Source organism: Amblyomma mixtum, chromosome 1 (assembly GCF_055824585.1).
Source record: "Amblyomma mixtum isolate Tamu chromosome 1, ASM5582458v1, whole genome shotgun sequence".
Lineage (NCBI taxonomy): Eukaryota > Metazoa > Arthropoda > Arachnida > Ixodida > Ixodidae > Amblyomma > Amblyomma mixtum.
In genome coordinates this window covers 129,718,201-129,734,376 of record NC_143012.1, presented here as the reverse complement: position 1 = coordinate 129,734,376, position 16,176 = coordinate 129,718,201, and the positions used below count along the sequence as shown (strand labels likewise).

General features: G+C 44.4%; 1 protein-coding gene and 1 long non-coding RNA gene across 10 annotated transcripts in view; both read right to left on the bottom strand.

The window, feature by feature from the left end:
* Positions 1-16,176, bottom strand: part of LOC149367588 (uncharacterized) — a 1,242,925-nt gene that overhangs the window by 754,041 nt on the left and 472,708 nt on the right. The window lies entirely within an intron of this gene.
* Positions 9,728-10,746, bottom strand: LOC149367590 (uncharacterized). The gene is made up of 2 exons (XR_016287451.1): positions 10,436-10,746; positions 9,728-10,062 (listed from the first exon to the last, which is right to left on the bottom strand). It is a non-coding gene; the product is annotated as an uncharacterized LOC149367590 (long non-coding RNA).

Below are 16,176 nucleotides of genomic sequence, written 5' to 3'. Positions count from 1 at the left end.
GCCAACAGTCAAAGAAACCCAGGAAAAAATAGGGGGAATGTTTAACTTTTTTTGTTTAATATGCGCTTTTGTTGAGAAATAGGAAACTATCAGTCGAATCATTTTATGGCTGAAAAAAAAAAACTGATTAGAAAGAAGGAAAAAACACACAGCAACGACCAGGCGTAACGCGTTTGCAAAAAGTTATCGAGCAGCCGCGACGGCAACGGGAGCGGGCTCTCAGCAGCCGAGCGGCAGCCCGGCGCGGCGCGCTGCTCCCCGGCTGCGAGTGTAAACTGGCTCACGTAAGCCCGAGCTCCTGCCCTCCTTGGCTGGATGATAAGCTTGCAGCGCTGCCATACTGAGCGAGGGCGATGGCTTATGTCAGGCAAGTAACACTCGCCGCCGTGAAGCAGCGCCCCGCGCCAAAGTAAGCAGCGCCGTCGCTCGGCTGCTCGGTTCCTTTTGGCAAAGACGGAACATTCAGCACCCCGCCGCGGTGGCTCAGTGCTTATGGCGCTCGGCTGCTGACCAGAGAGACGAGGCTTCGGTCCCGGCCGCGGCGGCTGAATTTCGATGGAGGCGAAATTCTAGAGGCCTGTGTGCTGTGCGATGTGTCAATGCACGTTAAAGAACCCCAGGTGGTGGAAATTTCCTGAGCCCTTCAGTACGGCGTCTCTCATAGCCTGAGTTGCTTCGGAACGTTAAACCCCAATAAATCGAACCAAACGTTTAGCGATAGCAGAAGGAATGTTAGGGCAACTCATTCATGCGTCTCGTCTCCGCTGCGCCCTCGGGCTTCCCACGTCTGCCTTAATCTTTGCGCTACCTCAGCTCGGGGTCCAACAGGTGCTTTTGGCGTATTTTTTGACGGATCACATTGTGAAGCTGCTAGGTCACGTCAATGAACCGCGGTATTATGACGAGACTGTCGCTTCTATTCAGCAGCCACGGCACGCTTCTTCCCCGCTTGTGTAAGATGACGCAAAGTAGTTCCATGAAACATTCGGGCGCACCGAATATTTGGAAAAGAGCTGGCAAGAGCGGGCGCTCCATGTGCTGATTTATTCCGACCGGTTCCGAGTGGCTGCGAGTGACTCCAAGCTCCCACCTCCTAGTGACCAGTTTTGTGACATCATACCTGTCAAGGTCTACAATTAGATATTTGCACCTCCTAGGGAGCGAAAGCTGTACTACGCTATTCCGGACGGAAGTTTCGCTGCGGGTCGCCGGAGCCTCAAGTGGCGGTTAGCAAAGGCATCGCTAGCATCTGCTATCGAAAAAGGTGATCGCTACGCCGAGCACCGCGCATCACCGCAGCGTAGCTCCGCTGGATAGCTAAAATAAAATAGTGTATAGGCGTGCACTAGTTAGTGTGGTGAGCTATCATGAAGTCATAGTATAATAATTAACATAATTAGTGGTAAAGATAAGAATGTCCGCATGTCGAAGCAGAAATTTTGGCCTAAATAAATAGCACTAATTAGACAGAGAAAGTACCGTAATTAATCAGTTGAAATGTATGTTGGCATAGCAACATAACTACAAGAGGTGGACACGTGACGTGACCTTAAGCTTGATCTTGAAAAAGAATAGAGCGAAATGTAAGAAAAACAATTCCTGAACTTATGATGTCCTACGCGTTATAACACAATGCAAGCCACGTGACTTCGCATGAATTCAATAGGCGCGTTGAAAGGCGGCTACCGAGACTGCTCTCGTCACAGACGGTGGCAGCATGCACGGGAATGAAGACGCAGACGCTTCGACGAGCTCTGGTGCTGGCAATTGTCCGGAACGCACTGAAATTTACAGACGCCAAGCCGCATGTAGACATAGCTCACAACCAGTGTCACCACTGCCAGACACAGCTAAACACCAGAGATTTTCCTTTCAACAAGGTTCAACAGTAGTGAAGCGCAGCAAATTTTTTTTATTTAACGGTAATCACCACTGCAGTCGATAAGGAAAGACATGACACATTTTTGCGTACCGCATCTTCGAGACAATTTAGGCCATTCGGCTTTAAATTCGAATTAATTGGTCAAAGTGTGCGGTGGGATGACGCCGTACAGGTTTTGGACTTCAGGATTTCAGTTTTCGGTGCCTCATGGGGCACTTAAGCTTCTCGTAAAAGACAACCAGATGCTGCCAGTGGGACCGAAACTCTGGGCGCACGGTGCTGTACCAAGCGCAGTATGGAGGCGGCAGTCCAATGCTCTATTTTCACGAGTGCGATGTTCCGTCTAACTTAGTCTTCAGAGGGCATAGAAAGCCAAGTAAGAATGCGATGGAGTGGGCAGGGCTGCATATCTGAAAGACCTCGCTTATGTTGTTTTTTTTTTCTTCTACTTTTTAATCAATTATCTATAAGAGCAACGCAGCGGCCTATGGAAAGAAAAATGATAGATGTAACGTGAAGAGAGAGGAAGAGGGCAGAGTGGGTTAGGAAGCAAACGTGCGTTAATGAATTCGTAGTTGAAATAAAGAAGTGGGCTTGAGCAGGAAATGTAATGCGAAGGCAAGATAACCGATAGCTGTTCGCGTAACGGTCTGAGTACCAAGCGAAGCTAAGCCTAGCATTGGCCGCCAGAAAGTTAGGTGAGCAGATGAGATAAGTTTGCGGGGATGAAGTGGCTTGCAGCTGGCATAGGACAGTGTTAACTTGATTGATTTGGGAGAAGCCTTTGCCCCGGAGTGGCCTTAGTGAGGCTCATAGTGACAGTGATGCGACTTGTACAATATCAGTACAGAATCTGCGGCAAGAAATGCTGGCAAAAGTCGAACACTGTTAGAGTGGTACATGAAACAATGCGTCAGATTTGTGAGATCAGATATCATAAAACATGGTTGATATAAAAGGTGCCGCAGTGGCTCAGTGATTAAGATGCTTGGCTGCTGACTCTAAGTACACGGATTCGATACCAGCCTCGGTGGAAGGCGAAATTCCAGTTGCCCGTAAACTGTCAATGTAGGTTAAAACATCATATGGTCGATATTTTTCGGAGCATTCCACTACGGTGTCTGCCTAAGCGCTTACATAGACCCGACAGGGATGCTTTGAGTCGAGTTTTAAGGTTGAAAACTGGTTACTGGGTTCATGCCATGGTAGAGCATCCGCCTCGAATTCGGGAGGTGCTAGGTTCGATCCCCAGCGCCGCCAGGTACCCAACAGTTTTCTAATTGGTACATAATTTCCCTCCGTCCGGTGCTCGGATCTTCTGGGATGGGATGCCGGAGAAAAGGGTCACACCACTTCTGCGTAGCCGTACAGTCTTCGACTCGCCGGGACCAAAAGGCTGACGCTGCTTCAGTATCGGGAGTCACCAAGAGACACTCTCGCGCATGGTGAACTCTCGAAGGACGACTGACGGCTGCTGTCATGTGTAGGTACACTTAAAAAAAAACGGCGCAGTGCCGAACTCTCTTCGTAGACAGACTCAATCTCGTCTGCTGGACTCTCGTTGTGAGTACTCATCCAAGCTTCACCAAACTCTCGAAACTCCCTTAAACGTGTCAACTCTCAACTAAATTACAAACCACGCTCAGAGAAAGCATCTTCCACAAGGAAGAACGGAAGCAGGAGCCGGTTTACTACTCGTGCGTTCGTGCCTGGCAGGGCGCGCCTCGATAGTTGACTCGCTAGTATCGAGTTCATGTAAACAGATAGTAATCGAGTTGGGTTGGCCTCACTCAACTCGATCTCCTGACTCGACCCGACGCTACCGGGTTCATGTAAACAAGGCCATAGCCTGAGTTGCTTTGTGACGCCATAAAAGCAACAAATGAAATATGTTGATATAAAATGCCCAAAACGCTACAGGCGAGTGATCCATATGTATCATCCGCGCGAACACAAAACAGGAAGGAGGAGAAGAGAGCGCTTCTCTCCTCCTTCCTATTTTGTGTTCGCGCTGCTGATGCGTATGGATCGCAACCAACAAGCCCGCAGACGGTGTTAGGTGAGTGAAAACGACAAGCAAGTGCTTGTATCTCGTGTTCGCTCGCCTCGTGTATTTGCGCACTTTATGTCGAAGATGTGTAAAACTTTCGTTGGACACATATTTCACTTGAGCGACATCTGCATGTAGGAAAGTACTACAAAAATCATTTGCGGTCAGAATAAAGTGTCTCTGAGGCAAGTAATCATAAGCGTAATAAAGAATGATTTCATTTGTCCCCTCTTATTGGGACATTTTTTAATCAAGAGACGCACAGACCGTCTTGATTTAATGAATACATTAAAAAAAACTGCACTGTGCATATCGAATTGTCACCCACAACCGCCACCTTTAGGAGTTTCCCATGACACCTCTCTCAGCATGAAGCGATCAGCTTTCGTGCTCTTGCAGGTTTTCCTGCTCCTTGGTTTCTGTTGTGATGCGCCTACTGCGCATTCATGCGCTTCCGCATCCTTCCCAGCCAAAAGAATTGGACGAGACCGCCATTTCTTGATGAGCATTGCCAGATCGATTGGCAACTGGTGCAATGTACATGCCCAACCACACTAGTAGCGCTGTCAATGAGGAATACAAGTTGCATCCGGAGACTGTTTTCTTTGGGCACACCCTTCCGGTTCTTTCCGGTCAGTTGCCTTGAAGGCTTAGCTTCTAAAAGCTGAAATCTTTTTCGGTTGGTGGTGTCGTGCCCTAGACAGTGGACGCATGTCCTCGCGTGCTGCAGGAAATAATACCACTGTTAATGAACAGCATGCTGTAGGCGCTTTTTGAGTACGTAGAATAAATTCCGGTCCTTCAGGTAGTATTCAAGAGAGCGTCCTTTCAACTGCACTTGTACTTGTACAGACGATTCAATGTGATGATTTATGGCTTATAGAGGCTTGGCGTCCCAAAGCGACTCATGCTATGAGAGACGCAGTAGTGAAGGGCTCCGGAAATTTCGACCTCCTGTGCTTTTTGAACGTGTACTGACATCAAAGAGTACACGGGCCTCTAGAATTGTGCCTCCAGCTAAATCCTACCGCCGCGGCCGGGTTCAGCCGAACGTATAACCACTGAGCCATCGCAGCAGACCAAGGATTGAATTGGAGAATAGGGAAGAACCTACGCTCCCTAAAGGAGTGGTAGGCCTCAGTGGACTTCAAGCTAAAATAACTGTCTTCCAGGATTCGCTAAATCAATGTTAACATGGACCCAAAGAAATCAAACATTGATACGCCGTTGATATAGAACTAATGATAGTGAATTTTTAAGGCCCAAGGGCATCTGCAGCCAAAGAGCGCCATGGCATAAGGTATCTTTTTCTCAAGCATTTCACCCTAATTAAACCGAGCAGCAGGCCAGGGGAATCTTGTACCCATTGTATCACCGGTGGGTACCCGGCGGCACTGGGGATCGAGTCCCGCACCCCCCGCATGCGAGGCGGTTGCTCAAACACTAGGACACCACCGTGGTGCGTCTATACAGAACTGCCTGGAATGGGTGCTTCAAAATATGAAAGACCGATTAAAGACAATGAGTTACCTTTGCAATCACACAGAAAAAAAAACAGCTCCTCAATCTGTTCTAATTTGGTACTCCTGACGACCAGTCTGAAACATGGTCTACCTCGGAAGAGAAGTGTTCGAGCTTTGTGTGGAGCCACCTTAGTAAATCTTTTGAAACAAGAATTGAAAGATCCCATCGGCTTGGGCGACATCGGTATGAAGTCCGATTATCGTTATGTTCAAGCACTTGGAGGACAAAATAGCAGATCATAGAGAAAGGCAGTAAGTTCAAACACGCGCAGTTTGTTGATGCGCGATGATTTTTACTTCAAAACATGTTTGGCCGCAAAAAAAAGGTACTAGTGTTTGCAAAGTATGACACCTGGTCGGTAAGACAGCGCGTTGATAAACTGTGCACGAACCATATTTTAGCACGCTGCGTTGTACGACATGTACGGGCTGCTTCTGACAGTCACACAACTTACCCGGAGGATGCCCAGCGTTCCTACGGTGACACTGGGCATCCTCGAATTTCCTTGTCCATCATTAACGTTCGTAGCATTTTTCCCGGGCGTACTAAAGTCTGCTCATTGCTAGGAGTTTGCAATTCAGTGGTTCTAACATTGACTGAGCACCGAGATATAAAGATGACGAAGACGTACCCGATTTGGTCATTTAGCGGAATGACACACCCATAAAAGAGATAATGGAGTTTTGATCGCTGTAAAAAATGTATTCCTTTTTTTCCAGTTTACATTTCACCACCTCTTCAAATCCTATCGGTCTGCTCACGTCATCATTTAGAGCGCTTCTTGGAATATGGTACCGTAGCGCGATATATGAAGAAATATTCATAACCAATTTGAACGCCAGCTTCATAGATATCAGTATTAACTTGCCAAAAGCCGACATGTACCGAGTCGGTAATTTCTGTTACCGTAACTTAAACTGGAGTACCTTAACTGCATCGGCTCATGTCTCGGTTAACTTCATTGAGCTAACCTTAGACATCACCTTAATTAGTTTACCAAGCTACGCGCAGCCTTCACATATTCGATCTTGTTCTGACATCGGCTCTGCTCAGAAAGCTTCAGTGCTCGTAAACTACTCCATCTCAATATAGAATTTACCTCCCGCCAAATGAACCTAAGGCCCAACACATATTTACCTATAACAACCATTACCTTAAAGAAAAACCATTACCATGAGGAAAAAGTACCTTAAAAAATAAACACATATATCCCCCTATATCTTTCCGTGAGAACTTGTCCAAGCCATGGTACCCTAGAACGTTTCGTAGACCTTTAAAAAACAGGCAAACGACCCTACAACACAGTAAACGCCTTGCAACAGCAGCGTCATGGGAAAACACAAAAGTTGCTAATAAAGAACATTGTTTAGCCTTCTAGAATGTCAAATATAAGTTCGTGTCTCACGATCTTCAATCTCTCCTTAAAGAAATTTATAAAACTATTTCATCTTCTCCTTCTTCTGTACATTTTTGGCTGGTTAATGAGGCTTGTGATTCTGTCACTTTTTTTACCAATATGTTCTCGAAGGAAGGCTATTACCACCAAATACATGTGCCCTAGAGACATTACTCTGAATGACAATGTAACATTAAATCACTTAATATGGTGTCATAACCCTACAAAATTTCGAAACATATACCCTGGCTCATTTGCAGCCTAATGCTCAGTCACTTCTTTCGGCAACCACTTTCCAGAGGTGCAAGCATACGAGTGGGAAAATGAAAACGCAATTCCAGCTTTTAAATCCGGTGACCGAGCCAACGTCGCAAACTGTCGCCCGATATCACTGACATCTATATTATGCAAACTTCTCGAGTACATCATCGCAGTTAAACACACGCCAGTATACATTTACAAGAAAAAAAGGTTTCTTCTTTTCAAAATAACCCTGGTTAAGAGGAGGCTATCGTGTGAGACACAACTAATTGACTTTACCAATCAGCTGCTTCATAATATAAACGACAATCTTCTAATCAAATGCATTAATACAAGACATTGCTGAAGCCTTTGATCGAATTCAACATTCTCGTCAAGAACTCTAATCCTTGCGCCTTGATTCGCTAACACTTTCTTTTATAAGAAACTTTTTATCATCTCTTAAACAGTTTACTTCTGATTATAATCATTCATCATTCCTAAATGACATCTGGCGTGCCCCAAGGTAATATAATAGGCCTATTATTTTTTGTAATCTACAGAAATAGTCTACGCTTAAACATTACCTAGACCTCGAATGCTCGAAGATAACTGCAATCTTTATCTCAAAATTAGCTATGTTAACGACCACATTCCTCTTCAGGAATATCCTGATGGTATTAGTAAGGGGTGATCATGACGGCAAATGTCCTCTAGCAGTGATTAAGGCAGATGAATGATATATAGTCGCAAATGATCTAATTCCCTATTTACTTAGTCGCTTACCAACAATCATGTCACCCTTACGTAATCGTATGAGTACCTCGGCGTTCGTTTTTTACTTAATCTCTCATGGATAATCCAGAAAGAAAAAGTTACTACCGTAGGTAAGCGTAGTTTAGGCCATCTAATAACCCTGTCACACGGCCGACTTGGAATGCCCTTGAACTTCCATCACCTAAAGAGCGCCTGGGGGTTTCGCTACAAACGAGTTGTCACCATGTCACACGGCCGGTAACGAGCTGCTCAAAGGATCCGCCAGGGGCGCACTATGAGCTCTTTATTTAGGGAAAACATATAAATGTATAACGTTCAAAACAGCTGAAATGGTTTTAATACTTTTTTTTTTTGGTCCCGAAGTGACATTTATTTATTCATTTTTTTGGAGCATACTGCAGGCCCAGTGAAGGGCCCTGGCAGGAGGGGCACAATAAGCACAATACAAAAACCACAAGGCAAGTCATAAAACAAAAATAATTAAAGGAACTGCCTGTTGTAAGGCATCAATGCTAACTATTGATGATGGTGGTTGCTGATTCTACTCGGTAACGGTGCGGGGAAAAAAAGAAAATTCGAATATGTTAGTTATGGCAAAGTAAGGTTTCAACGATTCAATGTGCCTGTTTCTTGTTGACGTGGACGTTATCGATTGGAGATACAAATCGGGAGCCATTGGCAGTTTGTTATCTTTCAATACAAAGAGAAATCTTAACAATAGTATTCTACGCTGAGCTTCTAGGGATTCTATGTTATGTTGAAGCAACAGAGCAGATTGTGAGTCAGTGGTGCGATATTTTGAGAATATAAACTGAACAGCTTTGCTGTGAAGTCTTTCAAGGACATTAATGTTAGTCTTTATGATTTTGTGAGGATCTTTGTGAGGCATATGATTTGAGAACTCAAAATTTTCTCAAAGAATAAAAAGAAAGTCTCCTCATGTTTGCTTATATAGTGATTTTGTCTGTTCAGCTTGCCATTGTTTGCTAATTCGCTGTTGTTCCTTCTTCTACCAGTTCTTCACCGTCGTTGCACGTTGGTCGTGCTGTGTTCGCTGCTTTGCGAGAACTGAGCTGTGCGGAAAACATTTTTGCGGGAGTGGTCATCCATTCAACCGTGAGTGACGAGAGCGAACGCGTCAAGAAGTGCGAAATCGCCCTGATTATGGCAGAAATTTTGTCAATGGGTATAGAGGTTGATGCAGCAACGCAGAGGGTGCGCTTGAACAAGAACAACGCACTACATTCGACTACTTTATCTACTACCTTATCAATTTTGCACGCAGGTACAGTGTGATCGAGCTTGTTTTAGTGGACCAGGGGAGCAAGTTTCGGTGCCCCAACTTTGGCTCCCGAGGAAGCAGTTATGACTCGCACGTGTTTCGGAGCTCGGACCTGGCGAAAACCATTGCGTGGCCTAAATTTAGGCAGCCAAGCCTTACAGTTGGCAGTATTGATGACCAGCCTCTAGTCCTGTGCGAGCCAGCGCTTCCCCTGACGCCATAACTCATAAAGCCAATTGCTACCCAAGCACAGAAGTCAAAATCAAGAAAGGTTGTTAGAACGCCTTTGTAAGTCTTAACGTGCGGTTCAAGTTTCTCATGAAGCGCATATAGTGTGACACCAAGGAGGTGCTCATTAGTGTGCGAGCATGTTGCGTATCGAATAACATCTCCGAACACCTCAAAAGCTGTATGTCGCCGCAGTGGATAAATGAAGCAGGCGGCACAACTAGGTGTATAAGGAACTATCGCATTCATGAAAAGTGGAAGTCGTAAGTGGGAAAAAGGTCCCAGCTGCTGTTGTGCTGCGCCTTTACCACTCTAGAGTGCACTAAATGAAGGCAATACTGTACAATGGAGGCTGCCACTAGCTTCGGCTATTTTTAATAACTCTCCAAGCAGGTGCTCTCACTTTTCTTGAGGATTTACTTGCCTCTCGTGAGGCTTCATTAAGAGTTGAGATGAGCTGGCTTTGGTTTCCTGGGACTGCTTCCTGCAATATTTCCGGCTGGGAAACCCTCTCCGTTCAACGTCCTTCCCGGGCCAGGGTAACTTCTGCTCCGTTCCGACAGTGCTGCTTCAGGAGACGTCGGGATAACTGTTTTCTCGAGCTGTGAAGGGTTCTTCCGAGAGGCTGGGAGATCATCGTGGGATGATGATAGCTGGCTGCCCGACTCTATGTCGTGAATTATCTGATAAAAAGAAAGCACAGAACTACTTGGTCAGTTCACGTTAGACTACAAAAAGATACCGTGCTTAGAGGGGAGAGAAATTGTGTAAATTGGTTACTGTAGACAAAAAATATGATTGAAATGACGAAGGCTCAATTATACGCAAAACTTGCGTTTACAGGGAAACACTTGCATAGACTCTGAGCACATTTGTGTTCACAACACTCCAAGTGGTTAAGACAGCAGTGCATACACTCTCTGGTGCATAACAGTGAAACACTTAATTTTGCATATTTTAGAAAGAAATCACCTAATAAAAGGCGGGTTCAAACGCTCAATGTGCTACGACTTTGCTGCGGAATAATGCTACGATGAAAGAGAATATGCGTCCCACCTCTTCAACAGTCTCGTCCGAGAAACGCACTTTCTTGAAACAGAAAACTGCCATTTGCGGCCAGGCTGCCGAACAATCTGTGCAGTTCCCGGAAATAAGTCCATGTTGTTCTTCTCGGTTACGTCACATTTCCGCGTGCTTCTTTGCTGAAATCGCGAAAAAAAAACGAAGAAACTCTTCTATTAATTCATGGTGAATATTACCACGAGGTAAATAGTTCCTACTGTGCCACTGGAGAAAATCACACATGCGTGTAAATAGCCGAGAGTGTCTGATCTGTAGTGCCGGTAATCGTGGTTAACACGGTGCAGAAATGAACTCTGAGTGCCAGTCGGAGAAAACTAGTAGCACATTTTGCCTATATCGCCAAGTGAAAAATAACCGACCATCTCCCCTTTGAATTTATCAGTGTGGTCTTTCAGAAACAGAACTGTCTTTTGCATTCACCGTTGTCAACTCCCTTCTCTGAACGGTACTATATGCATACGTGAAAATATTTTGCTTACCTGTACTGGGTCAGGTGATCAATTTTCGGCTGAACTTGTTCGCGTGACCTCTCCATGCCGTCTGCACGGAGACGGCACGTATCTACAATGATACGTGCCGTCTGCATACGTGGATCACTTTGGCGTTGTGATCCTCTACTCTCTGAGAGTCCAGATTTTCTTCCCATAGTCCTATTAGGACACAGGGCTCCGCCTCGTTGCACGAATTTCGTGGCTGGAGAGGCGGCTGACCCCTCGCTCGCCGAGGCTGCGCGGGTTGCGTGTAGGCATCGTCCATCGTAGAGGTGCACGTGTGAGATGCAAGGAAGTGCGCGACCACAGATCTCAAAACAAACAAAAATGGTGCAGTCAGGCGCCTAATTTGAGAGCATATACTAGATTTAAATATGTAACCGAGCTGGAACGCCTATTGTATAGTATAACAATGAATATATTTACTAATAAAAACATATTTATTGAATGCACTTAGTCGGAAGTAAAGCGCATTAGAAACGAGAGTACTTCCTTCACGTGACATGGGCTGCAGGGGACCAAAATCATACCGAATAGAAACACACAGCACCAATGAGCCGTGGGAGGCCGCTCCGCTCAGCTCTGACCTGGCGATCCACCTTAACCTGGCGTAATGCGACAGGGCTTTCTGGCGGGCTAGTTGGTGCATGAAGACAAGTGAAGGAAACAGCGCAAAAGATAAGGGAGTGGAACGCCAGCACAGGTATCCCTGGTGTCCAGTTCAAGAGAAACAGCCATGACCATTCGAGTTGTGAATTAAAGACACCACCCGCCGCAGAAGTCTTCGTCTTTATTTCGAACTCTCAGTAACGTTCTACTAATACTACTAGCGCTATTACTCCAGATAGCTGACCGACCTCCTTTCACATGAAAAAAAAAAAAACTTTTAAGAACTGACGTGAAACACCGCGGCGTTCTCCCTAGAGATAAATAGCACCTTAATCGAGTTGAAAGGAGTTCAGCCATGCCCGTGTGTCTGGGGTGCAAACTGTAACTTCGGACTAGCGCTCACTTCCACTCGCCTCCAGATTGAATGGGCTTGTTTAATCTTGTCCCGTAATGAAAACTGCATAATATATTTCCTAGAGCGCATACAGAATCGCACAGCACGGTTTATTATGTGAAACTACAGCCAAGATTGCAGCATAACTAATATTAAGACATCGCTCTCGTTGCCATCCTTACAGTCTCGCAGAAGAGTAACACTTTTTTGCCTCTTCTATAAGATTGTTTACAGCCATCATGTTTTCAGCCTACCTCTTACAGAACCCAGACGCAGATTCCACCGAATCCACATTCACCTCAGTTCACCGCATATCCACCATATTCACCTCGAATCCATAGTCACAATATTCACATCTTACAGAAAAAACCATGGCTTTAAACTTATCAGCCCTACAACGTCCGATTAATTGTTTATTGAATTACGCTTACAGAAAATTTTGCACACATCTCTGACCCTGTTATCTTCTAAGAAAATGTCTTAAGCATTTTGCTCTGCACTGTTATCTCTTAGTTCCATTTTACATTTTGTTAATTTGTTTATTACTGCATAAAGATGTTCGATTAGCTTTCGTTCTCACCTTTGTTCCGGATCTAACCCCTTTCGCAAAATACTAGAGCTGGAGCCTGTGAGGTATCTAAATGAACAAACCTAGCCTTACGCCGAGCTACACCCAGGCACGGCCCACAGCGCTCTACCCTTGTAGCGCAAACACTCCGGTTGAAAGTGGCTACAATATCAGCTTCTTTTCTGCATAGTTCTTACTGAGGCCTCTTTCTCGAACGTATCATCCTAGAAAAAGTGAAAGTATTTCTATCTTTTTTTCAAGCTTCAATGCTTTTCCCTGACTCAGGGATGCTTTTTTTGGATCCCAAGGTCTAGTATTAAAAACATGATCTGTAGCAATCTCACACCAACACTCTACCAGTTCAACAGGTGTGTACTGATAGACCAATGCAGTGAAAAAAAAAAGGGAAACGCGGGTACCATAAGACAGTCGACAGAAAAATGACTGCTGCACACTTAATATTTTTTTCTTCACGGCCAGCTTTACAGTGATGGGAAGATGTGAGCCTGTGCCATTTTTTAAATCCAGATTGTGTTCTGCTAATTGGTCGTTAATAGAGCGGCCGCTTTGGCCGATGTACTTCTTACCGCACATGAGAGGAATCTGGTAGACGACTCCCACGGCACATTTAACAAACGGAGCTGCATGTCTCTTCTTGCATTTAGTTTCCTTTGCCTTGTTGGGATCAGTTTTAACGCACAGGGCAGCCAGTTTCTTAGGGGCGGAAAAAACCAGAGGTACCTTGTATTTTGTTGCCACATGCTTCAAATTGTGCGCCACCTTATGAGTGTACGGGATGACAACCGGTCTACTTTTGGTTTTGGTGACATCATCTTCATTGCCTTCTTTACTAAATTCTTTCTTAAGTTTTCTCAACAAAGTTTCTGCTACTGTGCTTACAATCGACGTTGGAAAGCCTGCTTGTTCCAAATTCCGAAACTGGGATTGGAAGCTTTCGCTTGCTTTATGGCAACATGATTTCTTCAGCTATGGTTCCAGGCACATCTGGGCAACAGCGCGCTTTAGTCTTCGAATGGGCAGAATCATAGGGCAGTAATTCTTTTCGTGCGTGAGGCCAATACATCCAGCAAAAGTTTTCGTCTTTAAGGGTGAAGTTAATGCCTAAAAACTGCAACCTATTGCCTTGGGCAAGCGCATGGGTGAAGTCCAAGCCTTTTGCAAGTAGTTTAAAAGCAGATAAAACTTCTTCCACTGTTTGTGGGTAAAATGATGGAACCTGTTTTTTTTTAATAATTAAAAAATCTTCAACATACCTAAAGTTTTCAGCACTTTGGCTTCGTCAAAAGTATCTACCTGTCCAGCTCCGCAAGAATGATGTTATGCAACACAGGAGCGACGCAGGAACCAATACAAATTGCCCCTTTTTTGAACAAACAGCGGGTCTGCAAATGACATCATAGTGCAAGACAGGTAAAACTCTAACATAGCCATGAAATTCTCAACAGAAACACCTGCAGCATTTAGGAAAGAAACCGCACCATTCTTTTCAATGCATGACTGTACATCAGCTAACAACTCAGTCTGCGGGATAGAATAGAACAGATCGACAACGGCGATAGAAGACTTATTGTCATGCAAAAATTTAACAACATCAAGAGAGTGCCTGCAAGCAAAAGGGTCTTCGACTTCTAACCTTTTAAAATGCCTTAGAAGGAAACGACTGACGGCGCTACAACCCCTTTGGAAACATGCACCAACTAGCCCCCAACAAGTATTACTCAACCCGATTACTAACAATCGTTCACACGCCGGCATTGACATTAGACAGTAATGGCCAAGTTGATCTAATAATCTTAGATTATAGCAAGAATTTTGACAAAATCTCTCATGATAAAAATTTAAAAAGATTAATTGTACTGGCCTTCCTGAGATATTAGTTATTAGGATTTAGGCTATTTAGCTAACCGTAAGCAATATCTCTCCATCAATGGAGAGGAATCTGACGCTCTTGCAGTCACATATGGAGCGCCTCAGGGGAGTGTACTGAGGCCTTTATTATTTCTGCTGTGCATAAATGACATTTTAGACACAACTTTTCCTGGCGCAGGGATTGGCTTGTTTGCAGGAGATTGTTTGCTGTAATATGACATTGCATGTTCTAATCAGCAGATTGACCAAATAATCTCTGTAGCATCCTTTCACGGTGCCAGAAATGGGAAATTAGCCTAAGCAAAGAAAGAAGAGACTTCTTTCACGCGACATGTAAGAACAATATTTTTCATCACAAGTATCACCTTTTGCAAACACCATTACAAGAAGCCTCTTGCTTAAAACAATGCAAGAGCGGGGGCTCTTGCTTAAATGCCTACGGGTTACATCAACTAACAATCAGTCCTCGAATTCACATGTTGCCTCTGCCTTTCGTAAACGATGTTTTTTGTGAAATAAACTTTCCAAAGCCCCCGTTCAGATTAAACTACTCACGTATAACTCATTAGTGAGACTAAAGCTCGAATATATAGCGTGTTGTGCGATGCTTCTATTGACACCGATATGTAGAAACTTGGCAAAAATCCAAAGAAAAACCTTAAAATTTATTTGCTCTCAATCTGAGCATTTCATTCTCGCTCTCAGCTAATGAAATCAAACTGTATCCAACCTCTTGAGGCAGGAAGAAAAAAATATTTGACGATAATTTCTTTACTTGCTCATAAATAACAACTCGGCGCTTGATCCTGCACCCTACTTATCGTCTTTAGGTATGCGCACCGTACGTCACCAACATACCTTTTCACTTACCCCGTACTTTGCTAGAATTGACACATTTAAATTTTACTTTTTCCCTCGTACCATAAGCGAGTTAAATTCACCGACACGATGATTGTCAGCGGATAGTCATGCTGCATGCTTTCTTTTTTTTTTACTTGTTCTTTTCACTTCACACGAAAACAGCGAAAACTTCACGAAGGACGCAGAAAGGGGAGACGAGACACAGGCGCTGATTTACGACGGATTTTTTTTTTGCTCTGAGACATCGGTAAATATACACAAGGCATCAGAGACAAGAAGAAGTTGTAAAAACAACAAGTTGTAAGTCAGCGCCTGTGCCTCGTCTCCCCTTTCTGCGTACTGCATGAAGTTTGTGCTGTTTTCGTGTGATGGAAAACCAACTAGCTCCTGGTGTGTTCTTCAAGTTCTTTTCACTTCCTGCCTTGGATCTGTAATATCTACGTCCGTATTGTTCTGCTTAGATATGTAACGTGATCTGCAGTATAAATTTAATAAGATAAAAGAATGTACAAAGGATGCGGGAAAATTTCGATTCGCTGTCGTGACTGTGACTCGAGGGTGGCGGTCACAGTGCTCCTGTTTTGACAAATGTATTATTATTGACAGCCATCCTACTCAGATCACAGTTCAGATCACAGTTCAGATCACAGATCAGATCACAGATCAGATCACAGATCAGATCACAGATCAGATCACAGATTAGCTCACAGATAAGATCACAGATCAGATCACAGATCAGATCATAGATCACTTGAGGCTTTGAAGATAAATAGGATGCGTGGCGACCGCGTATGCGCGAATTCAGTCGCTCTGTCGTAAAGAGATGATTATATTTGTCCCAACCACCTGACTACTTGTCTTTGGTGTGTAAGCCATTTGTTGTTGTTTTTCTTGATTTTCA